The 27555-nt window shown below is 49.8% G+C and overlaps 1 protein-coding gene across 1 annotated transcript in view; it reads left to right on the top strand.

Moving 5' to 3' along the window:
• Positions 1–27555, top strand: part of ARID3C (AT-rich interaction domain 3C) — an 815039-nt gene that overhangs the window by 342747 nt on the left and 444737 nt on the right. The window lies entirely within an intron of this gene.

Below are 27555 nucleotides of genomic sequence, written 5' to 3' on the forward strand. Positions count from 1 at the left end.
GAATAGGGCTCTGTTGCATAAACAGCAAGAGTGGTCTTCTTTAATGGGTGCTCCTAATAATGCGCGTTTCTCCATCCTCAGCATCATTGCTGTTTTACCGCCTGTACCTATGCCCCACCAAATATCCAAGCCCAGGCGTAGTCCCATAATGATGATGAGGAAGACGACACCGTACAGGACATGCACATGGTAAATGGTAACGGCAAAAAGACGTAAATTAATGAGCATTTTTTTTAATTCATCAGATGTGATGAATCATAATTTCTTGGAAAAATAGCACATAGCCACACTGGGGTTCGTCTGTCAGTGCACATCTGGCAACGTGTGAGTGAAGACATCATCTTGCATGGTGGCTCTTGACATAACGGGTATATTCGTGGAACACGTGTTCATCTGATGGGAGCGTTTTGGTACTGTAATAACAGATGTGTATTGGTGCACAACAGATTGGTACTCCTTTCGACTTCGAAGTATGAAGGGTGGAATGAATCTCCCAGGGTTTGAACCTGTTACCCAATGGGACCGTGTTCTGTGGGAGGAGTCCACTGGGCAATTGCGCCACGGTATGCACTCATTCTGCTTTTACAGCTGAGGGGAGCGTGGGGACTCAAGGAATGACCGTGCGTGTGCCCCCTGGGGCTTCCACATACACACAGTGCTCCATAAGAGAGTAAATAATCAGTAGCCAATGGCTATTGGCGAGTGCACCTTTCGGGGACTCGTATGAGGACCCTGTTAAGGTTGCAACCAATGAAATTCTCCATAGTTTGAGGTTGCGGCAGTCTTACAATGTGATGTAGTACCATGCCGCTACAGTGGCCTTCATGGCACTTGCCACGTAGCACGGACCACAAAGCACAAAGGCAGCCATGAGCTGTAGCAGTTTGGATTCGCTTCTGGGGAGGAAGAATTTGCCATGGGTTGTATCAGTGATGCCACCACTGTGCGCTTTAGTAACAGTGAAATGGTACGGAAGCTGCACCCTGGGCAACGCTCTGGGGCAATGCTGCACTCCCTGAAAACTGGCATCGTGGAGGGGGATTGTGTAACCCAAGTTCCTTATTTCCGTGAATATGATCATGCAAAATAAGTTGGCCACAGACGATTGCTGCATGCTATAGTGCAGCTCCACTTCACATTAAGCCACGCCTAGACTACTTGGGAAGGATGCCGAGCCACTGACACCCTATGCAATGTTTTAGAATGCGATTCGGCCCCTTAGCAATGACAGAGATAGGACCCCATAATGAGTTTGCAGGTTTTAGCAGTGCTATTACCGCTATTCTGCATTTCTGTTACCGCCATTGCGGTATGTCTTCGCCTGATTATGGGTGTTTGCTACTCTCACTTTTGTAGTCCCAGAGGATTTAATTGTGGAGTAGCAATGTTACTACACATTGTAACACAAGCAGCACCATTCCCGCCACTTTCAGGCAATCTTTCCATCCTCGAGCAGGCGATTTTCAATAATACGCAGGTGGCGGATAAAACAAGCGGTAATAGTATTTATGCCTCTTTTTGCCATGCTGCCCACCTCATAATGGGGCCTATCCAACGCATTCCTGTTAGATTGTGTGTTTGTGGTTCCATAAGTTGGTAAAGATACAGTGCTATTAGGAATCCGTTTTCCTTTCTGGGGAATGGTGTATTTGGGAAGGGCTCTAAGCCAATCACAGGGCTGGAACAACAGGCGCGACTTAGTGTGCGCCTGCTGTTTTCATTCACTCTAGTTCCTTCACTGCATAATGCTTTTTTTTAATGTTGGTGTTGACTCCCTACCCAAAACAAAACATTCCCTTTCCGCACACCCTTCTTACCTCCTACTGGACAAGAGCTTTGTGCTCCGGAGCTCTTCACGCCCAGGGCCGCCATGGAAAAGGGACTTAGTCCCGTTTCCTATGGCAGTGACAATCTTTTTATTATTATAATTTTTTCTCAGAAGATTGACTGGATGTAGTGCATAATGGCAATCTCCCGGAAATTAAATGAAACTATTCACACCCCAGGGTGCGAATGCCTGTCACCCCCTATTCGGGCAGAGGGGGGGCAGCAGACTTGACCGGTAAGATGCCACAGCCCTTACTGAGGCCCTTGCTTTGCTTGGGGGTGATTGCCGCCATATTAGCACCTAGTGCTACGGGTTCAGGGACACGTCCACCAGCTTGCCTAGGAGGCTTCAGCTTGACAATGCAGATTAAAGAACCAACAATAAAACCACCACACACCCAGAGACAAACAGAAACCAACTAACCACCGCCTCCTCTTTTCCACACCTGCATACCTCTCATTTATTACAAATGCCTGAAAAGGGCCAGCAAAACTACAACTCGGGCCACGCAGAAAGCTCACACACACAAACGCCTGTTTTTCGTGGTTCTACAAGCACTTACACAAGAGCACAATCTCTATTCTATTCCTCTTCCCCCACTAACCAACCCCACCCACTTTTCTTACAGAGCCATGTGAGCGCCTGCAGACCATGCAAATGGCAGTGGTGTGTGGTATAAATGTTCATAACATAAGAAGCTCTAAAGCTTGTCTCTTCATCCTGCGCTCAGATGCATCCAAAGGTTTTCAACCTATGTCTGGAGTCCTCCTTGGTACTTCACCCTTGGTTAGAAGCCTCCTGGCTCTTTAATCAAAGTCAGAAAACAGCCTAGCTCTTCACCCTTTTCTCATACTGAGTCTGGTATTTTCACTCCCTGCTTAAGAGACCCCCCCTCAGCGAATTGGTGCCATTCCATCGACAAACAGTATCCCACCAGTTCACGCTTGGCAGAATCATGATTCTTTCAGGTAAGCACATTCCCAACACACTGTCTCTTTGGGCTGGTTTATTTCTGCATCTAATTTTGTCATTCTTTTGGGCGTTTTACCTGGCTGTGATTGGCCCCAGTCCCCTCTCCCATTTTCTTATGCACCCTCTGAGTGGCCCTGTGTGCGTTCTATCTATGCCCGTGCACACTTCCTCTTGCATTCGGAGATATAACCTCAGAATTCTCCTTTGCCTCCTACTCGCCACAAAACACACTCACACCCCATCATACCTGTTTTCTAACCCCCTACGTGCTTGCTATATGCCATTCTAGCTGTACCTCATCTCCGCGTTGTTTCCCTATCCTTAAGCATGGTACTTGGTCAGCCCTGCACATAAGGCTGGCCTGGGCGTGTTGACGCCAGTCATGAAGATTTGCCTTGGTATTTGTGTAATTTGGGACTTACATCACATAGGGATTCTGCATAGTTGGGTAGGTATAATATTACACCATTTCGTGGTTATTTATTTTATGCTTTGTCAGGATTCTGAAGCTTTTTAATTTGTAACTACTAGGTGGCTCTTTAGCACCACCTAGAAGCCAAAATGATTGTATTTGAGTAGAGAGCCAATGAGACACATAGCCTGCGGGCGTTGTTTGGTTTATGCACTCTTTGACTGCCCATGTTAATACTTATGGCCATACTCCGACGTCCCGTCCCCTTTCCTCCATACTTATGGGACTTTCCTCCGTCCTGAGGGACGGGACCGGAGCACTTTGTAAAGCATGAAAAAAAAATTACACATTTTTTTGTCCCTCCTTTCTTTCTACGCGGGGCACGGCCCATGGCCGTAACCCCGCCCATCTCGGCTCCTCCCCGCGCATCGCCCATCAGTCCTTTTCTCTGCTCGTTCGGGACTGAACGCACTTGCATCTGCGGAAGAATTTCTTCCTTTTTTCCTCCTCTGGCTCTCGCTAGCGATCGTGTACTAATCTGTCTATGTCTTTCAGACTAGACTTTCCAGATTGTTCATCGTGTCATTGGCACTTCGTGAGGGTGGATCCCCATCCTCTTTGTTTAGAGTGCTTGGGTCCGGATCACCTTTGGGACTCCAGTTTCTATTGTGACTCCCTTTCGGTCCGGGCACTTCAACGTCGGTTAGAGCGGTGGGAGGAGGTGTTCCAGCATACTCCTCCTTCTCATTTTCAATCTTTCATCGACGAAAAGAAGAAACACCTGGTAAGTACTTTACTTTTCAGAGCACCCTGGCCGAGAGACACCTTCCCGGGTTCTTCCCGGTCCGGGAGGAACGTCGACCGCTGTATCCCCGGGGCTTGCCCCGGGATGCCTTCGGGGCCTAATAAGTGTACCAGAGTTTTCTCCGCAGGTCTCCGTAAGGGGCCTGTGGATACCGGAGCACGCTCCGAGGCCCCTCCTGTGGGGGTTGCTTGTAGACCTAGTTCTACTGAGTCGTGGGGTACCGGAGCTCGCTCTGAGGCCTCTTTATCGGCTTCCCTCAAAAGTATCGGGTTGCGCCCCGAGGCCTTGGCTGGGCTTGGTGTCACTGAATGCATGTTCGAGGCCCGCAGTGGAAAGGCTGTGACCGGACTTGGGTCCGAGGTCCCTCGTACAGAGGCTAAGGAAACCAACATTTCTGAGAGGCCTGAGAAGGCCTTATTGGTAAGGCTGTTTCTCACCGTTCCCGCTCTTGTGGCAATGCCAGAACTGTTGAGGGGGAAAGGAGTGGAAGTTCCTCCTTTAGCGGCAGTGCCGAGGTCCTTCCTCTGAAGGCTAGTTTGGCTATTGGTATGTCGCAAGAAACATTCCAGGCCACATCAATGTTGTGATGTGCCGAGGTTCCTTGTTTAAAGGCTAAAATAAAGACCCCTGATCCACCGTCGGGGACCCCCGCCTCACTTCCACACGTGCCGCAGTTCCCCTCAGGTGATGGCAAAATGGCGGCTGTTCCCGCCACGACCACGGCAGCCATTTTGGGTGCTTCTCCCACAACTACGCCATCGGCATCAGATGTGGGGAGCGGTTCTGTAGGTGAACATAAGGTTCCTTTTGCGCACCCGTTCTGTCCAGTTTCCGACTGGAACGCGCGTTTGCCCCTTCCGCATATTATCTCGCTGCCGGTGGGTTCAGCACCCTTGATTTATGTGGACACCTCGGGGGATGGGCCGGCTTGGCAGCCCTCCCCTCTGCGTCCGTGGAATTATCCCCCTCATGAGAGGCCTTCTCCTGCAGCTCCAAAGCTTTCTCCGGGGGATGCCTTTTTCAGCAAATTTCAGGTGCTCATGCGTACTGACCCCATGAGGGAGTATTTCAAGGGTCTTTTAAGGGAGACAAGCCTGCTTGCGTCTCCAGCTCCACCCACGCCTACGGTGGTTCCTCCGGCGCCACCGCTGCCTACGGTGCCTCCCCCGACCCTTTGCCCCCGTTGTCCCCCGTGGACAAGGCGGTGCCTGACGCGGTTCAGCAGGACACTGACCTGACGGATGATGCGCAGGGCGATCAGGACAGTGAAGACCAGCCCCGCTCTATTAGAGCTTTTCACGACCAGGTACTCGACATGATGTGCCTATTGGATGTTCCAGTACCGGAGGCCCCCGCTCCGCAGGAGGGAGTGCTTTCAGGGGCGTTCACCTTGTCTCCTTCGGAGCGTACCGGCCTGTTCTTGCAGAAGGACATTTTGGCCGAGGTCCGTAGAGTCTGGGAAAAACGACACTCTGGATTTTTCGTCAATAAGAAAATTGACGCGCGATATAGGCTGCATTCTTCGGAAGAGGTGGCCCCAGCATCTTGTCCGCCCCTCTCCTCCACGGTGGTGGCTGCGGCCACTTTACAGTCCAGGCCTGCAGCATCCTCTTCTACGATGGCTACTCGGGTCCTGGGGAAAGAGGACAAGCTCCTCGACTCCCTTGAGAGGAAGATATCTGCTAACTCGGCCTGCAGCTGCGGCAGGCCAATGCGGAACTGGTGTTAGCGAGGGCGAATATGAAGATGTGGAAAGGTCCGTCGGAGTTCGAGGAGTTAATTCCTGTCGAGAAGCTGGAAGACTTTAAGGCGGGATTGTCTGATGCCAGGGTCTTGGCCCAGGATCTGCTGGAGGCTGCGGCTCATCACGTCGACACTTCGGCTCAGGGCCTTATGCTGAGAGTTGATACCTCTCGACATGCTTGGTTGCATGCCACCAAGTTCTCAAAGGAGGTGCAGGATAAGGTGTTGGACTTGCTGTTTGACGGTAAGGAGCTTTTCCATTCCACAACGGAGCTGACCAAAACAAAGGACAGCACCCAGACAGCTAAGTCCTTGTCTGTCCTGGTTAAAACTCCCTTCACAACCCAGAGACCATTGTCGCAAAGCCGGCCCTCCTCTGGTTTCAGAGGTTTCCTAGATCGGAAATCCCGTAGAGTGGATACTCCTTTCGGTAATTCCCACCAGAGGCAGCAACGGACTTGGTTTTTCTCCCGCTCCTCAGCCTCCTCCTCAGGTTCAGGTGGTAACACCACTGAAAAGCCTGCCAAATGAGGGTTCTCCACGCTTGCACGAGACCCCGGTGGGAGGACACATTGCGTCTCATTGGGAGGCGTGACAAACCATCACCGAGGACCGGTGGGTCTTGTCAGTCGCTCGGGCGGGCTTCCGTTTACCCTTACCCCACCCTTCAACCCTCCTTTCCAGCAGTCGGGGTCACCCTCCCTCAAGGTTGAGGTTCAGAAGTTGCTGGACCTCAGAGCTGTGGAACCCGTTCCCCTAGGGGAGCGAGGGCAGGGCTTCTACTCCCGACTGTTTACGGTGTCCAAACCCAAGCAGGCTGGCCTGCCCACCATTCTAGACCTTTCCCAGTTCAGTTTTTTCCTACCCCAAGAGAAATTCAAGATGATAACGCCTGGCCAGATAAGGTCCTCTTTGCAGATGGGCGATTGGCTCAGCGTGGTGGACCTTCAGGATGCGTACATGCATATTCTGATCTGGAATCCACACAGGAGATATCTCTGTTTCTCTGTGGGAGAGGAGCACTTCCAGTTTCGGGTGCTTCCTTTTGGCCTCAGCTCGGCGCCGCGTGTCTTTACGAAGATGATGTCGGTGATTGCGGCCTATCTTCGTCTGCAGGGTATCCATGTGTATCTGTATTTGGACGACTGGCTCTTGCTCAGCCCTTGCCCGTTGTAAGCCGCGTGCAATCTTCAGTCTCTCCTCCGCTCCTGTTCCATCTCGGGCTGTCGGTGAACTGGTGAAAATCTTCCATGACAGTCTCTCAGGACTTGATTTTCCTGGGTTTTCGCTGGAATACCATCGACTGCAGAGTTTACCTGACCGGGGACAGAATGGCGGATCTGTTAGCCACGTGTCAGATGTTTGGGAAGCCGGAGAGCATGTCGGCCTGGTGGTTCCAGAGGCTTCTCGGTCTCATGGCCTTGTGCGTATTGGCTTTTCCTCTTGCTTCCGAGCCATCTGAAGGTCACGGCAGATGCTCTCAGTCGCCGGACAATGGTCAGCTACGAATGGGAGCTGAAGGCGGAGATCCTCTCATGGATTTTCCTGTGTTGGGGCACCCCGGAGGTGGACCTCTTCGAAACAGCGGCAAACAAGAAGCTTCCTCTGCATGCCTCCAGAAATGGTCTGGGAGCCTCCTTGCTGAGGGATGCGCTCGAGATTCCTTGGCAGAACATGGGGGCCTATGCTTTCCCGCCTCTGCCTTTGACTCATCGGATGATTTGCAAGCTGAAGAACACAGTGAACTGTTCTCTTCTGCTTATAGCCCCGTGGTGGCCGGCCGGGCTCTGGTTCTCAGAACTTCAGCACCTGTCGGTATGTGTTGGTGACCTTTGGTAATCCACAAGGTAAGCAGGCCTCTAAGGCGACTATCTCAAGATGGATCGCTGCCTGCATTACGGAGTCTTACACTGTCCAAGGACTACAGCCTCCTAAAGGTATTCATGCACACCTGGTGCCGGGCAAGGCAGCCGCAGTTGCCTTTCAGAAATATGTCCCTGGGAGACCATCGCAAAGGCGGCTACTTGGGCCTCCCCATCGGCTTTCTGTAAACATTGTCTAGATCTGAGCTCCAGATCTGATCCTCAGTTTGGCCAGGCCTTGCTGAAGAACCTTTTTCAGTAAGGGGTTTTCCATCCACCCGTAGTTCCTGTAAGGAGTGCTTGGGAATCTCCCATAAGTATGGAGGAAAGGGGACGGGACGTAGGAGTATAACCAGGTTACTCACCACCTTACTCCTAGTCCATAGTCCCCTTTCCTCCATACGCCCGTCCACCGTCCCCTCTAATAAGGTTCCTCTGTTATTGTTTAAGGTTCTCTGACCTGGCGATAGAAAAAGACTGATGGGCGATGCGCGGGGCGGAACCGAGATGGGCGGGGTGAAGGCCGCGTTCCGTGCCCCGTGTTGAAAGAGAGGAGGGACAAAAAAATGTTTATACATTTTTATTTTTTTGATTCTTTACAAAGTGCTCCGGTCCCATCCCACAGGACGGAGGAATGTCCCATTAAGTATGGAGGAAAGGGGACTATGGACTAGGAGTAAGGTGGTCACTACGGTGAGTAACCTGGTTATTCCCACCAACTACCTGTCCCTCCAACCCAAAACACACCGTCCTGGGATTTCTCTGAGCCAGCACTATCACGCATCAAACATTGTGCTGTATTGGCCTGCCAGTGTTTTTTCATAAGCTGTCTTTTAGGAGAAAATGGTTTAATTGTAGCTATAGAGGAGGTCTTTGTGCAATACAAATGTCTTCTCTAACTGTGCCTTCAGCCACTTGGTTTTATATGAATTAAGTCATTTATAAGACGCCATGACAGGCCTATACACAAATATTTCTAGGCGCAACAAGATAAGGGAGGGAAGATAGAGGGAGGGCAAAAGAACGATTTTACTAGGTCTTGTGTCATTTAGAGCGTGCTAGTGAGATCGAGAAGTGCAAGGGAGAGAGGGGAGGGTAAAACAGGGCAGCAATGCACTGAGTGCAGCGCAGCTCTGATTATTGCAAGGAGAACAAGGGAGTTTTGGGTCACAGTTACAGCACCTATAAACAATATGTGTGGCCTCACAGCTGTTCCTTTCATTGAAGTGCTGTTAAAAACTAGCATTGGTAGTTGGCTTGTGTATAGGCACACGATGGGCGCTTATCAGGCATTGACTTCATATGCCCCCAGTAAGTACACCACTTTTCAACGGTTGCCATTTTATGGCCAGGTATACAGCACCTGGCAAATGCCTAACTGATGCCTACACAAAAGCCAACTCTGTTGGAATTGCCAGGGCTTGTTTTTTGTTGTTGATTCGGAATTGTGCATGTCATAGAAAATAGAAAATTCCATGGCACTTAACCCTAGCCAAAAGCACCTCACGGGCACTTTACCCCAGAGTCCCCATCCGCACCCTCCAACCCCTCACCCTCCGCTTCTGTCTTTTCAAAAGCTTCCTGGACTCTTCACCACAGGTTTAAATCCCACTTGTTTCAAAATGGCTCACATCAGGCCCAGAGGCCGCCCTGGACCCCTCATGGGCACAAAAGCCTCGCGCGCTTTTCCCCGGCCCGTGGTCGGAGCAGCTGCCGCTCCCGAGGAAGAGCAGGAGAAGAGAGCGAAAGTGTGCCCGAACCTGAGCGAGGAGTTAATTAGAAAACGGAGGGCTGAGGCAGTCCTGGCACGGGTCCAGCTGGCAGCCAGCCCGGCCTTTAGCGGCCGCTGTGCATGGCTGCCTCGGAAGCCGATATAATGAGATGTGTTTAGTTAACAAGAAGGCATGTCTCGCTCAATCTTTCTCACACTTATCGCCAGTGCGCCTTTGCCCCTCCGAGCCAAGAGGGGGCGGATTACCGAGCGATGAGCATAATAGCCGATTATTGAAGGGCAAGGGCAAGGGGTGGGGGGTGGCGTCTGATCCTGCGAAGGGCTGGGGGAGCAGGTCCTGCGGGTGCCGGCCGTGAAGAGGCATTATTGTGGCACCGGCAGCGCGACAGGTCCGCGGAATTTCTCACCCCGTGCGCACACGCATGGCTCTCGGGGCTCGGATTACATTTTAATCTGATCGCTGGCTCTTCTGCGCGTGACAGTTTGATGGCTCCAGTAGACTGCTGCAGAGCTCAGCTTGAATTTGCGGTTTCACCAGCGCACACGCGGGGCAAGGCAAGGGGGCCGGGGGCGTTTTGGTGCTTTGGTTTTTACTGCTTTACTGATGACCCAGACCCCTACCCACGCCAAAAAGCCCCCCTCGCCCGGAGGTTGCTATTTCTCGCTCGTGTACTTCGCTGCATGCAGAAATGGTTCGGTCCATTGCATTATTGGGTTTGTAGTCATTTGCTTCCCGTGTTACGCTTCTAGACGTGGGGGTTCTAAACCTCACCTCTGCCTTTCCCACAACCTCATAGCACTGATAACCGTTTTGTGGGATTATTATCTGAGTGCTGCTGAATGAGGGGACTGTCCTCTAATGTGGTTGGACATTTAGCAGCCCTAACCATTGCCTTCCAATGTGAGAGGTGTTACTGGCTGGGGGTTGGAAACCTGTGCGCCCTCCCCCCATCACCTTGCAGTCCAGGTTTGTTGAGGTGGTATACTTGTGGGTCTGTGAGTCATGTCTGGGGCTGGGGTCAGGTGACTGTAGGACGTCCTTTCCCGTTGGAGTGATATGGTGTGTGCATGTGTCAGTGTGGTCGGTGCACATTCTTGCCTGTGGGTTCCCATAAATGCATTGTCATCTGCCGAGGGAGTCCAACTGATAAATCTGTATATACACGAATTGGGCAACACCCTTTGCCACTGTCCCACATGTGGAAGTGCCCACCTCGTGTCTGTACAGGGGTCAGAGTGAGCAAACAAGTTGTGGATTTATGTTCTCCATTGGCCTGCCCCATCCTTCCTCTTGGCCAGCCCCTCTGCCTAATCTCTGTCTCATTCCTTGCAATAAAAAACCCATACTCCTACGTCCCGTCCCCTTTCCTCCATACTTATGGGACATTCCTCCGTCCTGTGGGATGGGACCGGAGCACTTTGTAAAAGCATCAAAATTTAGCAAACATTTTAATCCTTCCTCTTTTTTACGTGGGGTACTGCACGCGGCCGTAACCCTGCCCATCTTAGCCCCCCCCCTGCGCATCGCCCATCAGTCCTTTTCTCCGCTCAATCGAGACTGGACGCACTTGCGTCTTCGGAAGGTTTTTTTCTTCCAGTTTTCCTCCTCTCTGGCTCTCGCTAGCGATCGCGTGATAGTCCGTCTATGCCGTTTCAGCTAGACTTCTCAAATTGTTCTTCCTGTCAGCGAAGCTTCGCTAGGGAGGATCCCCATCCTCTTTGTTTAGAGTGTTAGGGTCCTGACCACCGGTGGGACTCGTGTTTTTATTGTGATTCCCTCACGGTCTGGGCACTTCAATGTCGGTTAGAACGGTGGGAGCAGGTGTTTCAGCGCACTCCTCCTACACATTTTCAATCCTTCATTGATGAAAAGAAGAAATTCCTGGTAAGTACTTTACTTTTTAGGGCACCCCGGCCGGGGGACTCCTTCCCGGGGTCTTCCCGGTCTGGGAGTTAGCTTCAAGGGCTCTGTTACTGGGGCTTGCCCTGAGATGCCGTCTGGGCCTAAAAAGTGTACCAGAGTTTTCTCCGAGGGCCTCTGTAAGGGGCCTGTTGACACCGTATCACAATCTGAGGCCCCTCCTGTGGGGGCTGTTTGTAGACCTAGTTCTACTGAGTAGTGGGGTACCAGAGCTTGCTCCGAGGCCTCCTTGTTTGGAGCTTCCCTCAAAAGTACTGGGGTACGCCCCGAGGCACGGCTGGGCTTGTTGATACCGAACGGAAGTTCGAGGGCCGGCATGAAGAGGTTTTTACGGGCCTGGGTCCGAGGTCCCTCGCTTAGAGGCTAAGGTAACCAACAGTTCTGAGAGGCCTATTAAGGCCTTCTCAGTGAAAGGTGTTCCTCATCGATCCCGCTCTTGCACTGACTCCAGAACTGTTGAGGGGGAAAGGAGTGAGGTGTTGAACCGTAATCCCTCCTTTACCGGCAGTGCTGAGGTCCTTCCGGAGAAGGCTAGTTTGGCTATTAGAATGTCGCAAAAACATCCTAGGCCACACAGTACCGGCTTGGCCGAGGTTCCTTGTGTTAAGGCTAAAATGAACATCCCTGACCCACCTGTCACTTCCACACGTGTCGCAGTTCTCCTCAGGTGCTGACAAAATGCCGGCCGTTCCCGGCAAGACCACTGTGGCCATTTTGGATACATCACTTACAACTACGCCATCAGCCTCGGGTGCAGGGGTTGGTTCTGTAGGTGAACATCGGTTTCCTTGTGCACATCCGTTTCGCCCCGTTTATGACTGGAACGCCCGGATGCCTCTTCCGCACAATATCTCGCTGCCTGCAACGTCGGCGCCTTTGATTTATGTGGACACCTCTGAGGATGGCCCTTCTTGGCAACCCTCTCCCCTGCGTTCCTGGAATTACCCTCCTCATGATAGGCCTCCTCCGGCCCATCCAAAGTCGTCGGCGGAGGACACCTTTTTCGGCAAGTTCAAAAACGTATGCGTTCCGACCCCATGAAGGAGTACTTTAAAGGCTTGTTCAGGGAGATATGCCCACCTGCGCTGTCGGTTCCACCTGCGTCTCCGGTGGCTCCGCCGACGCCACCTTTGACTGTGTGGCCTCCCCCTACTCTTCCACCCTTGCCACCATTGTCCCCAGTGGACAAGGTTGTTGTGGTGTCTGATGTGGTTCAGCCGGACCCTGATCTGTCGGATGACACGCAGGGCGATTAGGACAGCGAAGACCAGCCCCGCTCTATCAGAGCCTTTCACGACCGGGTGCTGGATATGATGTGTTTTGCAGAAGGATGTTTTGGCCAAGGTCAATAGAGTCTGGGAGAGACCACACTCTGGACTGTTCGTCAATAAGAAAATTGACGCATGCTACAGGCTGCATTCTTCGTAAGAGGTGGATTTAGCATTATGTCCGCCCCCCTCCTCCACGATGGTGGCTGCGGCCACTTTGCAGTCCAGGCCTGCGACATCCTCTTCGACAACGGCTACTCAGGTCCTGGGCAAAGAGGATAAGCTTCTCGACTCCCTTGAGAGGAAGATTTTTGCTAACTCGGCCCTGCAATTGCGTCAGGCCAATGCAGAACTGGTGTTAGCGGGGGCGAATATGAAAACGTGGAAAGGTCTGTCGGAGTTTGAGGAGTTCATCCCTGCTGAAAAGCTTGAGGACTTCAAGGCGGGATTGTCGGATGCAAGTGTCCTGGCTCAGGATCTGCTGGAGGCCGCGGTTCATCACGTTGACACTTCGGCCCGGGACCTTATGCTTGGAGTGGATACCTCTCGGCAGGCTTGGCTGCACGCCAACAAATTCTCTAAGGAGGTGCAGGACAAGGTTTTGGACCTGCCGCTTGACGGCAAGGAGCTTTTTCATTCCTCAACAGATGTGGAGCTGACCAAAACAAAGAATAGCACCCAGACCGCCAAGTCCTTGTCTGTCCTGGTAAAACCACCTTTTAGGACAGTCCTGGCCCTCCTCTGGCTTCAGGGGTTTTCTAGATCGGAAATCCCACAGAGTCGATACCAGTTTGGGAAATTCCCGCCGGAGGCAGCAATGGAGACAGTTTTTCTCCCGCTCCTCAGCCGCCTCCTCAGGTTCAGGTGGTGCCGCCACCGAAAAACCAACCAAATGAGGGTTCTCTGCGCTCTCACGAGACCCCGGTGGGAGGACGCATTGTGTCTCATTGGGAGGCGTGGCAGACTATCACAGAGGACCGGTGGTTCTTGTCAGTCACTCGGGCGGTCTTCCGCTTCCCTCTTCCCTCTACCCCACCCATTAATCCTCCTTTCCAGCAGTCTGGTTCACCCTCCCTCAGGGCCGAGATTCAGAAGTTACTGGATCTCAGAGCAGTGGAACCCGTTCCCCTAGGGGAACAAGTGGAGGGCTTCTACTCCCGACTGTTTACGGTGCCCAAATCTAACCAGGCCGGGCTGCGCACCATTCTAGACCTTTCCCAGTTAAATCTTTTCCTACCCCAAGAGAAAAGATGATCACGCCTGGTCAGATAAAGTCCTCTTTGCAGATGGGCGATTGGCTCAGCGTGGTGGACCTTCAGGATGTGTATATGCATATTCTGATCTGGAATCCACACCGGAGATACCTGCGTTTCTCTGTGGGAGAGGAGCATTTCCAGTTTGGAGTGCTTCCTTTTGGCCTCAGCTCAGCACCACAAGTCTTTATGAAGATGATGCTGGTGATTGCAGCCCATCTTCGTCTGCAGGGTATCAATGTGTATCCGTATTTGGACAATTGGCTGTTACGCAGCCCTTTCCTGCTGAAAGCAACGTGCAATCTTCAGTCTCTCCTCCAGCTCCTGTTTCACCTTGGGCTGTTGGTGAACTGGCGGAAATCTTCCATGACGGTCTCTCATGACTTGATTTTCCTGGGTTTTCGCTGGAACACGATCGACTGCAGAGTTTACCTGACCGGGGACAGAATGGCGGATCTGTTTGCCACGTGTCAGATGTTTGCGCAGTCGGAGAGCATGTCGGCCTGGTGGTTCCAGAGGCTTCTGGGCCTCATGGCCTTGTGCGTATTGGCTCTTCCTCTTGCCCGTCTCAAGATGAGGCGGACTCAGGTGGCTCTTCGGAGCTCTTGGCATCAGGCGATGGATCCGGACTCCAAGATGATTTCGATTCTGGCTTCCATGAGAGCCGACCTGCTGTGGTGGTCGTCTCTCAGTAACCTGTCGGTGGGTGCAGGATTTCAAGACCCCGCCCCGATGGTGACGGTCACAACGGACTCCTCCCTTCCGGGGTTGGGTGCGACATTGGATCTTCTTCAGGTATCGGACCTTTGGTCGCCCCAAGACAAACTCCTTCACATAAATCATCTGGAGCTTCTGGCGATTTTCCTAGCGCTCAAGGCTTTCAGGCTGGTCATTGCCAACAGAGTGGTCCGTATGCGCACGGACAATGTGGTGTCAATGTATTGTGGTGTCAATGTATTACATCAACAAACAGGGGGGTACCAAGTCTCCTCCTCTTGTGGACCTGGTCATCCAGATTTGGGAGTGGGCGGTTCCTCACGGTGTCTGGCTGGTAGCAGTACACATCCCAGGCCAGCTGAACGTCACGGCAGATCCCCTCAGTCGGCGGACAATGGTCAGCTACGAGTGGGAACTGAAGGCGGAGATCCTTTCATGGATATTCCTGTGTTGGGGCACTCCGGAAGTGGACCTCTTTGCAACATCGGCAAACAAGAAACTGCCTCTGTATGCCTCCAGAAACGGTCTGGTAGCCTCCGCTCTGGAGGATGCTCTTGAGATTCCTTGGCACAACATGAGGGCCTATGCTTTCCCGCCTCTGCCTCTGATTCATCGGACAATTTGCAAGCTGAGGAACACAGTGAACTGTTCTCTTCTGCTCATAGCCCCGTGGTGCCGGCCAGGTTCTGGTTCTCAGAACTTCAACACCTGTCGGTGTGTGCACTGATCAGGCTTCCGGTGAGTCCCGATCTGCTTCACCAGAGGGATCGACAGCTGTGGCACCCCTCCCAACAATTGTTCAGCTTGGCGACATTGGTGCCTGAGTTCAGATTTTTAGAGCATCTCAACCTGTCTGCTGATAATATACGAATAATCCAGGCAGCCAGGAAACCTTCGACGAGGTCTCAGTATAAGAGCAAGTGGCTTCAGTTCTGTCACTGGTGCTTGGCTAGACAGCTGGACCCCAGGGTGGCTATGATTGATGCGGTGCTGTCCTTCCTTTCTCACCTAGCAGAGTTGGGCATTCATGTTCTATCATGTAGAACTTACCTTTCGGCGATAGCCGCCTACCTATCCACGGATCAGTGTTCTAATACACTGTCAACTCTGGTGATTAGGAGACACTTTGCGGGTTTGACGCGTCTTTATCCTCCGGTTCGTAAGCCGCACCCGACGTGGGATCTGAATGTGGTCCTTACGGCGTTGTGCCATAAACCGTTCGAACCAATGGCCACGGTGGACCTTAAGCACCTTTGGTGGAAGGTGTCTTTTCTGGTCGCCATTACTTCAGCAATGCGTGTGAGTGAGCTCCAAACTCTGTCGGTGGAACATCCCTTCTTGGTTTTCCACAAGGATAAGGTGGTCCTATGGACAAATCCTTCTTTCCTGCCAAAGGTGGTCTCTGATTTCCATCTGAATCAGTCAATCTCTCTGCCAGTCTTCTTTCCAAACCCAGCTTCAGAAGCGGAAAGGGTTCTGCATTGTTTGGATGTTAGAAGGGCTCTTAAGTTCTATCTGGACAGAACATCTGATTTTAGGAGCTCTTCTCAACTGTTGGTGACCTTTGGTAATCCACAAGCTAGATAGGCCTCTAATGCGACTATCTCCAGATGGATTGCTGCCTGCATTACGGAGTCTTGCACTGTCCAAGGTCTGCAGCCTCCTAAAGGAATTCATGCACACCTGGTGCGGGGCAAAGTAGCTGCAGTTGCCTTTTAGAAATATGTCCCCTGGGAGACCATCGCAAAAGCGGCTACATGGGCCTCCCCATTGGCATTTTGTAAACATTATTGTCTTGACCTGAGCTCCAGATCTGGCTCTCAGTTTGGCCAGGCTGTGCTGAAGAACCTTTTTCCGTAAGGGGTTTTCCATCCACCCGTAGTTCCTGTGAGGAGTGCTTGGGAATCTCCCATAAGTATGGAGGAAAAGGGACGGGACATAGGAGTATAACCAGGTTACTCACCGTAGTGACCACCTTAATCCTAGTCCATAGTCCCCTTTCCTCCATACGCCCGCCCGCTGTCCCCTATAATAAGGTTCCTCTATTATAGCTTAAAGGCCTCTGACCTGGCGATAGAAAAGGACTGATGGGCGATGCGCGGGGCGGAGCTAAAATGGGCAGAGTTACAGCTGCGTGCAGTACCCCACGTAAAAGAGGAAGGACTACATTTTTTGCAAAATTTTGATGATTTTACAAAGTGCTCCGGTCCCGTCCCACAGGACGGAAGAATGTCCCATAAGTATGGAGGAAAGGGGACTATGGACTAGGAGTAAGGTGGTCACTACGGTGAGTAACCTGGTTATTCCTTGGTCCTGCCTTTTCTCTACCCAACCTCACAACAGTGTTTTACAACTGTACTATCAAGACTGAAAGAAACAGTGAAAGAAAATGCATCTTAAAGCACCATTACTTTCATTGTACACCACAGCATGCAGCTTTAGACCTCCTGTGAGGAATTCAAATATTTGTACGGTGGGTGTGTGCTCACCTGGGCTTTTTTAAAATTTAATACGAAATTGAATGGTGGTAGATCAACCTCTGGAAATGTGTGGTGCTAATCTGCACACATTTTCCTATGCTCACCGCACGACATACACATAGACCTGTGTACTCTGGATGGACACAGACTACAGGCGCGATACTCCCTGTCACATTTAGTTGGAATGTGACACCTAGGTACTCATCAAGGCATCTCAAAATTTGGAGTGCAAAAACGTCCTCCTCTCATGGTCATCCTAATTAAAAACAAAGGCACCATGGATCCGCCCTATCCTTGGTTGGCCGTGCTGGTGGCAGTGATGCATACTGATGAGAGTTAATATAAACAGGTCCATGAAAGGCCTGGTCGCTGGGCTAACAAAAGACAGCAAACCCCAACACCTTTGATAAGCATCTGTGTCAACCTCAAGCCAGCTTCCGCCTCTTAGTATCAATGACAGTGAGTTGTCATGTCTAGTACACGTGTTTACAGTAGGCAAACCACACAGTGCAACCCCATTCAGAGGGTAGGAGAATGGGATTTGATGGAGACAGAAAGTCTGTTCTCGCCACATCTTCAAGGGAGACCTGCACTTAATCAGGAACCATAGAGAGCTCAATTAACCAGAGAGACCTGTTGGGAGTAAACTCCCAGGTATATTTGAGGCCTACTAGGAGTTTGCAGACTCTTAGAAAGCCCAACACCTTCCCCCCAAAGGGATGTAGACCCGGTCAGGCAGCAAGTTCAAACTGCGGTTTATTACAGCCAAAACCAACAGGATCAGTACAAGGATAAAAGGAATCCAAGGAGCACTCAACGTCTCCTGGCTCGCAGGCCAGTTTTGTCCTAAAGTTGCATCATAGTGACGTCACAACCTGGGCCCCTCTCCAGAAAGCCTTTCAAACTACTAGATTGGGAACTGAGTAATAGTCCACCTATAGTGGACACTATACGTGTTAATCCACTGGCTCTCGCATTCCAGGTGGCTGGCCTGGTCCTTCCCCAAATTCCCATCTCTAACAATGTTGCAGTGTGAGGGTATTACCATTGGTTTTTGCCCGTTGCTACCAACCCCTAATAGCCTGAACTGTGATTGGCTAGAGCTGACTTACCCAGCCATGGGATCCACAAAGGTTTTCAGCTCTTTGTGTACCCTCTCAAGGTAATAAGAACGACTATGTGTTTGCATTGTAACTTGTGTGTACCTCCATAGACTATGAGAGTGCTTGTTCATCTCGTGCAACATTTGTCTCACGTTGTAAAATTTTTGTTGCAAGCTTCTGTCTAGCGGCGTGAGATCGTCTTTCTTTACCAGCTCTGATTTCTGTCCATTGTCTTGAGTCGGCCAGGTCACGTGTTCAGAGATCATGATTTGGAACTCTGCAGCTCTGAATTATGAAGAATGATTCGCCTTGATTACAGCTGGTGTTACTGTCGTTCAGGGAATGGAATGTCACTCGTATCTGGTGGCCTTGGCAGCTGGGCCTGTCCTACACGTTTGCTCTATTCAGCCAGAATTCAGCTTAGCTCTTGCTCAGAGTCTGTCGCCTGCTGTAATTTTCATAAGCCATAACGTGGCTTCTATGTATTCTATATTCTCCATATGTTAGTCACATGTGGCTCTGTCAGGTCCCATAGGTGCTCCTGAAGTTCCATAAGGTTAATTTCATATAAGCATCTGCAAGGTTCACTCAGGGTCTCTAGCTTCTTGCGGTTTCTGCATTGCTGCGTCAAGCTAATGAAATAATATAAAAGCAATGACGGTATGTATTGTATCTGTCCTCTAACTATAGAACTGTACTTTTCTGTACTTCGTGCATTTGAGTGTGTGTTTGTGTTCCGAAGTTGCGAATGGCATGTGTGCTTCCTGTTTAACGCTGCTAAATCATGGTGTCTCTAATGACTTCACCAACCTGGCCTCTTGGCGCTTTAATCAACACTGTCAATTGAGGTCTCTTTAGTTGCAGCCTGAGGCTCTTCGTCCACTCTGTGTAAAGCTGGTACTGCACCTGGTCTGTAGGGCTGGCTCAGTGGGTACCTCTCGACATACTTATTGATCATTGGAGCACTGGGAATTGGTCCGAAATAGTATGGGCAATCACAGCATCTTCTGGCCTTCTTCCGTGTCATATACCTTTGTAGGAGGTGGAGGAGAGATGGTTAACTTAGATTGTTGGTGGGGACCCAAGATTTGTTCATAAAGGTAGGCTTAGCCTACACCAATCACTTGGGCCCATTTGGCTTTAAAAGAGGGTTGAGCCCCTCTTTTTGCAGCTGATCCGAAGACTTTGTAAGGAGTAACAAGAAGAACTAGAGGGAAATAAGAGCCCTAAACAAGAGCCCTACCCTAAACATCTCACAGGGAACAGAGGGAGATACTGAATCCAGAGGACCCTCCTGCAGCTCCAGAACGGGTACCCAGCCTGCACACAGCGTACCCTGCTAGGCTCTGCAAGCAAGCTTCCCAGGTGGGAAGGGCCAGAGAGTCTCTGAACCAAACCAAGGACAAGGCTGCTGTCTGAAACACTCTTCTCAGCTTTGGGCCATCTGCCTTAAAGGGTGACACAAGCCCAGCGAAGAAGCTAATAGGAGTACACCAAGCATCAACTAGTGTCCACCTTAAAGGACATTTTCGAGGCAGTTGAGCCTCTCAAGCTGCAACCAACTGCACCGCCGACTGTTGTCACGCCGCAGTCCCTCACGCCGCCCGAGATGCCTAGGCCAGTGCTTCAGACCCGGTAACCACCACTGAGACCATGATTCCTGACCAAGAGCCAACGTGGAGGCCAGCCTGCAGCTGTCCTTTCAGCCTCGCTCGCCGAACTACCTACCACCTGATACCCGTAGCGGTCTCCCGTCTTGAACTCTGCCACAGAAGCTGCAAAGCGCCCTGAAACCGACTTGACCCTGTCGTGCACCAAGTATTTCTACAAGCACAAGGTACATTGTGGTTCTGTACCGCTGGTCCTTCTACGAAGGCCCCTAGTGACATTCTACGACCCATTACTCCCCTTGTGTTGGAACCAAGTATCCTTGAAATATTACGATTTATTGCTATGTTACCGGCTACCCTCCTGTCAGTATCCAGAGTGCATCCCCTTTCCTTCTTAAAACTGTCTGTCCTCTGCATTCCTTTACAGGGTCGGTTTTATTTTGTAGTGTGCTAGAACTGTCTTTTGAATAATAATAAACAGATATTTGTATATACCCTTGACTGGACAGTCCCTTTTATCATTGGGTAATAATTGTATTTTCGCTCTGTTGCAACTAACCAGCGATCCACAGCCTTGCGGAGGTGAGCCTGCCATTCTGTCCATGTTACCAAAACTGGACAAGGAGGTTTATAATTTGCTTGTGTTTCCAATCTGTTTGGATCCCTTCTGGTGTACGAGAGGAGTGGGGCTGATTGATGGTTTAGAAACCGATAGTAATCCCTGGACCACTTGTCCCCCGGAAGTTGATTCATCACACACACCCATTTCTAATCACCTACCATAAGCACCTCAGACTATAGACATAGACACACCACCCACACGTGTTTGTAGCAGTTTCATATTAATCTAATCATGCTTAAATGCAGAAAACAACGCTGATCACTGTGATGCAGGGTTAGGTGGCTGCTCAGAAATGGGTGTTCTGTCCCAAGCAGGCTATTCAAATAAAACGAAGCAAACTGGCACCAGCAGGAGAGCGCAGCAAGATTTTACACTATAGAGTTGAGAGCAGGGCCCGGTTCGAATCACCAGGACTGGTGTAAAGTCTTCTGAAGATTCCAAATATCCTGCAACACTGGAGTACTGGTGCAGGCAGGGCTCATCTGGGGTGCCAGGACTCAGACTCCCACTAGCCTTGCAAGGCAGTATTTAAGTCTGAAGTCCCTGTTGGTATAGTGCTGCATCTGGCTTGCTTTTGCCATAAATAAATATATCTTCATCATGTTTCTTCCAAAAGCTTGCTCACATCCCCTTCCTGCACCGCCGTCCCCAGGTCATGCGCACAGTGCGTTGTCACCTAGTTAGCCATGTCACATTGATGAATGATGGCTGCAAGTACATGATTAGTAGTGGCTAAACCGCCCATCTAGCCCCACACTGCTTCTAAACCAGCAATGATCCCAAACATACAGGGGAAAGAGGCACAGTCTGACAGGAACTACTCCTTCACCTTGTGTGCAGTCCGAGGCCGAGGGTAGGATGTATCTTCAGGATGAGTGTGATAACCGTCTAATCAAGGTACTCTAAAAATATAGACTTTTACTCAAACAATAGGAACTTACTAAAACACTAGTGAAAACTCAGAAAAGGAAGACTCTGTGTAGATGAACTGCGGTTCTTCAGGCGATTAATTGGCATAATGTCAATGTTCAACGATGTCTCAGTAGGAAAGTGGACCGAAGGGACAGGGCCTCTTTACAGTATTGTATTCGTTCTTTGGGGGCTCAACAGTGCAGAGATGGGCTTCTAGTAGCTTTCTGAGGTCATGATTTGGCATTGTGATGGTGAGCTGTTTGAATGGGTCTAACATGTGCAACAATGGCACCTGGCAGGAAGAATCTTGACAGGCAAGCGATGTCTGGATCAGTGTGGTTCACAAGCAGTTCAATGCGGAATCAGGGCCCAGAGCCGTTACTTGACTTCTGAGGTGCCAAATCCAGGGTGTCCAGGGACAAGGGGAGTGCTTCTGTTCTGTGCTCCCACTCCACAGAGCTTGACTGGCACCTATAGGGGATCCTTTGCCTCCAGTGAACAGGACCCTGATTCTGATTAAGACAGTAGACAGGTCTTGGTCCAGCAGCCTTTTCCGGCTTCGGCTCGCCTCTGCCTATGATGTTGTCTGTCTTCACCTCCACAGCACAGGACTGCACTGCACTCCCAACTGAGTTTCAAAAGTATTCTTATTTTTATTCTTCCTGGTGTCCAAAGATGAATCAATCAATGAACAAGTGTGTGCCCCGCTCCTTTAAAGGACAAGATCCCACAGGGAATAGCGTAATGCACCCGTGCAGTAGGAATCAAATGTTGTAACAGGTGCTCTTTGCCTTATGGCATCAAATCCAGTGTACCTTGCTCTGTAAGAAATGGAGGTGGACAGGTGTTGAGATGGATTTCTAAACTCTCACCTGGTGGACAGATGTTTAGGAGAGAACCCTAGTTTAGTGGAACAGGAGATCCTTCTGGTCAAGCCAGACCAATCGAGGTAGCTTGGCAGCGGTCTAGACTTAGTCTCAAGAGAGGTGAGAGGGATCGGAAGCCCACAATGAGCACACACAGTAACGAGCCACAGATTACTCTTAGACAGGTGTATATCAAAAATACATATACATTTATTTTAGGGCTTATAATCAAACACGAATAACCACAGTGATAATAAAAAATTACCATAGAAGTGTTTTACTAGATTACATATATAAAATTGCTATTAGCCTAATGCAGGATGGGGGAAAACACATCCATAACTGTAAGAGAAGGAGGGTTAACACAAGTATTGCATTGGGCGATCTTCAGAATCCAAACCCTAATTTAAGCAGTCCATCCCTACGAAGTGGGAAGCCTTGCGCTCAGAAGTACAGCAATACGTTTACGACGCGTGGTCGTGATCAAGAGCAAAAACAGTACCTCTTCAGGGGGCTGTAGCAGTTCAGGAAAGGGCTTGAGGTGATGAAGAATAAGGTCCCTTTATTCGAGGAGGGTCTATCCTTGCAGATAGAGCGACTTTTGATGTTCGGGAATAGCTAGGGAGCGCAGGTTAGCCTAGCCAAGTGAGGATCTTGTAAGGGATTATCCTGCGTAAAAATGTATCGGCTTTGCCAGGGGCCACCGGTAAGTGAAGCAAGTACTCACCGCCCCTCGGCACAGATCGGACCAAACTTTTCCTATTCTGTCGAGGTCGCTTGTAGGTTCCAGCTCTACAGTTTCTCAGCGATCCGGCTTTCAGTGGATGCGGGACAGGACGATTGTCCTTGACCGGACAGTAGCCTTTTCTCAGCTCACGAGGAAGAAAACACCAATGCAGCAGGCTTCATGACACTGGAGGGCAGATAGGCAAAGCACCTACAGCGACCGACAACACCACAATGTAGTAATCACAAACGCTTGGTGCACTCACTTTATTCGCAACCCAAAGGAGATAGGGCTACGAAATTAGTCAGGAGAGGGCACAGGACCACAAGCTAACGATTTCTCGAGTGTCAACTTGGAACAGCAGCGCTCCTATGCGATACCCCGGGGTAGAGCTGTTCAGTTCACTGGACGGCCCGTGAGCACTTCAGAGAAGGCTCTTTTGGCGGGTAATCAGACAGTGCTGACTGAGAGTAGTTGTTACCACTACTCCAAAGGGTCGAAGCGCCCGTGCAGGCCTTCAGGATCGATGACAAAAACAATGGGATCAGGGAGGCAAACCTTCCAGTACGTCGCCGGCGATTCCACGGGTCTGCTTCAGCATTTCAGGATACTTGGCTCCTTCTGTAGTTCAGAGTGAACTTCAGTTGTTCGACTTGGAATAGATGCAGAGCCCCTTCTCGTATCCAAGATTCGGTTTGCGCTGAAATCTGGGATAACTAATGGAAGATCTTCTCTCTTACATGCATGCCAGGCGTGGGCAAATCATGGCCCACGGTGGTCTCAGTCATTCAAGCATACCAGACATCCTGGCACCAGTAGTGTGGATTGGGACCAGACATTCCCAGCCCTCTTCCTGGGCACTAGCACACGTGACATCCACAAGCCCGCGAAAGATGCAGTTTCCGCAGGAGGCTGCATGCACAAATAAGGAGGTCCCGGGTCTGCTCGACCTGGGTCAAGGCTACGGACAAGATGGCCAAAGGACAGAACAAAAGACTTACTGGCACGGCCATTTTCGGCACTGGCCACTGTTAGGGACCAAACGCGATAAATGCGGTATGGTACAATAAAAAGAAGTAAAAATACCAGCTAAGTAAACTGCTGGCACCAGTTCCTGCTAGGCATACTTGTCTCACCACCAAAAATCCTTAGTGTCCAAGGCCATATAATTAAAAGAATCCTGTGTGCGGTACAGTAAGGAACTTGGCGCATAGACAAAAAGTTACCAAGAAATGGCAGCATAGTCAAAAGACTAAGGGAATCATAGTTTCCCAGTACTGACAGTCTGAAGGACGTGTCCGTTTCCCCATAACAAATTAGCAAATGCCCAGGGGAGCACAGCTGAAGTCTGCTCCACTGGAAAGAGTCAGGATAGGTCAGTCAAACAAAAAGCAAAATGTTTGTGGGGGCCATAATATGGAGGGAAAATTACACTTAGAGAAATCTTTCCTTATAACAGGAAAAAGGAAAAGGGCCATAGTAGAAATCAAGATGGTGGGACTTATCTACAGGCCCATTTTCTTCCTCTTGCTGCTCTAACTCTGCCACCTTTCCAATGCCTGCTGATTTCAAAGAGATTCCACTGGTTTTGGCACATGCCATTTTGAAAGGGGGAGGGTCTGTTTAACAGATCTCTCTTTCTGAAACAGAATTTCCTGCATCACTTTATTTAATAAAAATCAGAAAGCTTGGACTATTCCCACCCTTGCGATGGCAATCCATCTCAATCACAGTGGGCTATCACTGTGGCACTCGGGCACAAATCATCACACCATTTTTTAAATAGGGGCGGGAGATGTGGTACTGTAGGTCTTTGCTGTCAAGTGGGAATTCCGGCCTTCTCATTAAACTTAAGTGTGGGAATGGGTGGAGCCTACAGTGATTCCCTATGGGAATTCAGGACAAACCTATATGCCCTTGCCACTTAAAGGGATGTATGAGGAGGATGAACTCAGACTGATTGGTGTAAAACTGACTGACTGGTGGAATCAATGTGACGTGCACATCCTTCTAAAGCTGGAAAGAAGTTGCTATTGCTTGCTGGTCCAAATCTATTGAAGACAATTCATCCTACAGTGTGAGACTTCTGGGCAAGCCAAGCTCTTTGGCTAGTCGATAGAACAGTGGGGTTTCTTAGCTTAATTCATCTATCTGTGAATTTGCGTGTGCGATATGCAGGGTGGTAAGAAGCAGTATGGTATAGTTACTGTAAAAGGCACAGAGTGGACACCGTGTCGTGATAAGGTTGCACCCTGCTGCGGTTATTCTTGGTGTGATAGTAGGCAGTGGAAAAAGAGTAGATTGGATGAGCCGGGCTGTGCCCTTCTATTGGCATCAGTGCGCATTTGCAAAGCCACATGTCAGAGATCATAGCCCGGCTACCATGCCATTAACCCAGATGGTCCCGGCAGCTGTCACCTACTGTTTCCAGCAGTTGGACATGGCCTGTAGTCTACACAAGCAGCCTTTTAGGGAATTGGGGGTCTTATTCTTTCGGCCTGGATGAATCGGCCAGATTTAAACGGACTGGGCCAGTATTATCCACCCCAAGATTACTAAATGGTCTATCCTACATTTCCCCACTTATCTCACATCATACTGGCCCCTATGCCCTTATGTGCAGCATTTCCTGTGTGCGTGCCCGGCCGTTGTCCCAAACGTCCTTCTCCCACCCTTTGCATGCACTGCGGCCTACCATGCACCAGATTTCCACATCAACATTCTCAAATGATGTCTTTAGCCGGTAAGCACATCTTGTTATATCAACCTACCACCGCAGTACCGGGTGCCAGTTCCATTACCAGTGCCCACTCATCGCTTTTTACAATGCCATCATAATCTGTTTTATAGCTCGTATCTTCAGGACAGTCAGATGGGCATAGGGTATCGAGACATTATTGTTCCCACTGCATGAATCCAGTATTTCCTAGGGAAGAATGAAGTTGCATTTAGGATCTGAAAACCTTTAATTAGCTAGTCACTGAGTAGAAATCTTATGAAAATAATGTGTCAATCCCAAATATTGTGTTCTTGCAACTTGCCTTGCAAAATGGAAGTGTCTTCAGTGCCTGTGCGGGATGTGAGGCGGTGGCAGGGGCCAAGCCCTAATAAATACAAATGGGGAGACTCATTAACATAACAATTCAATGTGGCCACACCAGAAATGAGTATATCAAGGTGCCCTCTGAAAAAAGCCAACTTCTGCTTGTAGCTAACATCCACAGCTTTAAATCTCATCTAAAACCGCATCCCAAATCCATATGGTTCCCCCGTTATCGCGATTATCGTACAGTGAAAAGTTTGTCACAAATTTTCATTTAGGGAAATTCTGACACATGTAAAACAGCTTTTGATTGCGCCCGACTTGAATTTTAAGATTTCAAATTGTTTCTTGGTCTTACATCATTGCTTATGTTTGTGTGCAACTATCCAAAGCAGCTCCCATAAGAATTGATAGCAATTTTAGCAATTTTGATCATATTTGGTGTTTTTGCCCAGTCCATTCTAAGATACCTTTAAAAGCCATTCTGACAGCTTGACAGTCAATTCCGTTTTTCTCTTGTGTTTGCTGGGGGGGAAGTAGAATTGATATTCTGGGTGAATTCTGGCATTCTTGAAAACCTGTTCTCCCCTCCTATCTCTTTTCATTGCCTATTAAGGGTACAGGGGTGTGCAGGGGGAACCTTTAACCACAGTGCTATTTGATCTGAACACACACACAAAAGTGTAATTTCTGTGCTGAATTGTTTTGATCACTATTACTCCTGGTGTATTAAAGAGATTATTCTGTGCTACATCACCCCATTGGTGATTATTGTGTAGCCATTAAAACATAGTGTGATTAAATTGTAAATCCATAAATAAATATTTTAACTTTGCAAACCAGCCTGGTTCAGTGTGATCAGGGGAGTGGGGTGTTCCAGGAGAGGGGCGTGATATGAGTGGTATATCGTTCAGAATAAAGAACTTTTAGACAAAAATAAATTAGGATTTCAGTTGTGCATTACATGCTAGGCATTGACTTGAATGTGTGCTGGATTGAAATCACTTACAAGACATCCTTTCCCTCTCTTGCCCCAGCCTGAGACCCGTGGAGCTGCAGAGGCAGCACTGTTTACTAGTTTCCCCGCCCTCCCACCCTGCAGATTGGTGGCTGAGAGGGTGTTTGATTTTCAGGAGAGAGCCGTGTGGTAGGTTGGGGCACATTGCATTGAATTAACAATTGGGGTCACAATAAGAGAGATTTCTTTCTGATTTGTTATGGTCTAAGTTTCCGTGCGGAGCGGTGAGGTGTCGTGCTAGGCACTCATTGAGCGATCCTCACGGTACGTACAAGGGGGAACAGTACTGGGAGTCTGGTTGATTTATGGGGTCACCTATTTTCCTCAGTCCCTTCCTGGAGTATTGGGGCGGTGGGTGATGGCAACTGCCACTCCCCCATGCTCAAGTATGTAATTTATGATGTAACAGGTTCCATGATGTCATTCATGTTTTAACATTTGGTGATGTAATAAATGCGGCCAAATGCCTTCCAAAGCATAGCTGTGTCTTGTGTCACTCATTGGCCATGCCGCCTGCGCCACCCAAAAGAACGTTGTGGAATGTAAATTAATTCAGATCACCCAATTCCATTATCTCAACACTTGAGCTAAAAAAGGTTATAAACTGTGTTACACGTCTCCTTCCTAGTGATATAATGCACCAACAATGATCTGTTAGAGG

This window comes from Ambystoma mexicanum, chromosome 6p, assembly GCF_040938575.1.
Source record: "Ambystoma mexicanum isolate Mex_15411 chromosome 6p, UKY_AmexF1_1, whole genome shotgun sequence".
NCBI classification, from domain to species: Eukaryota; Metazoa; Chordata; class Amphibia; order Caudata; family Ambystomatidae; genus Ambystoma; species Ambystoma mexicanum.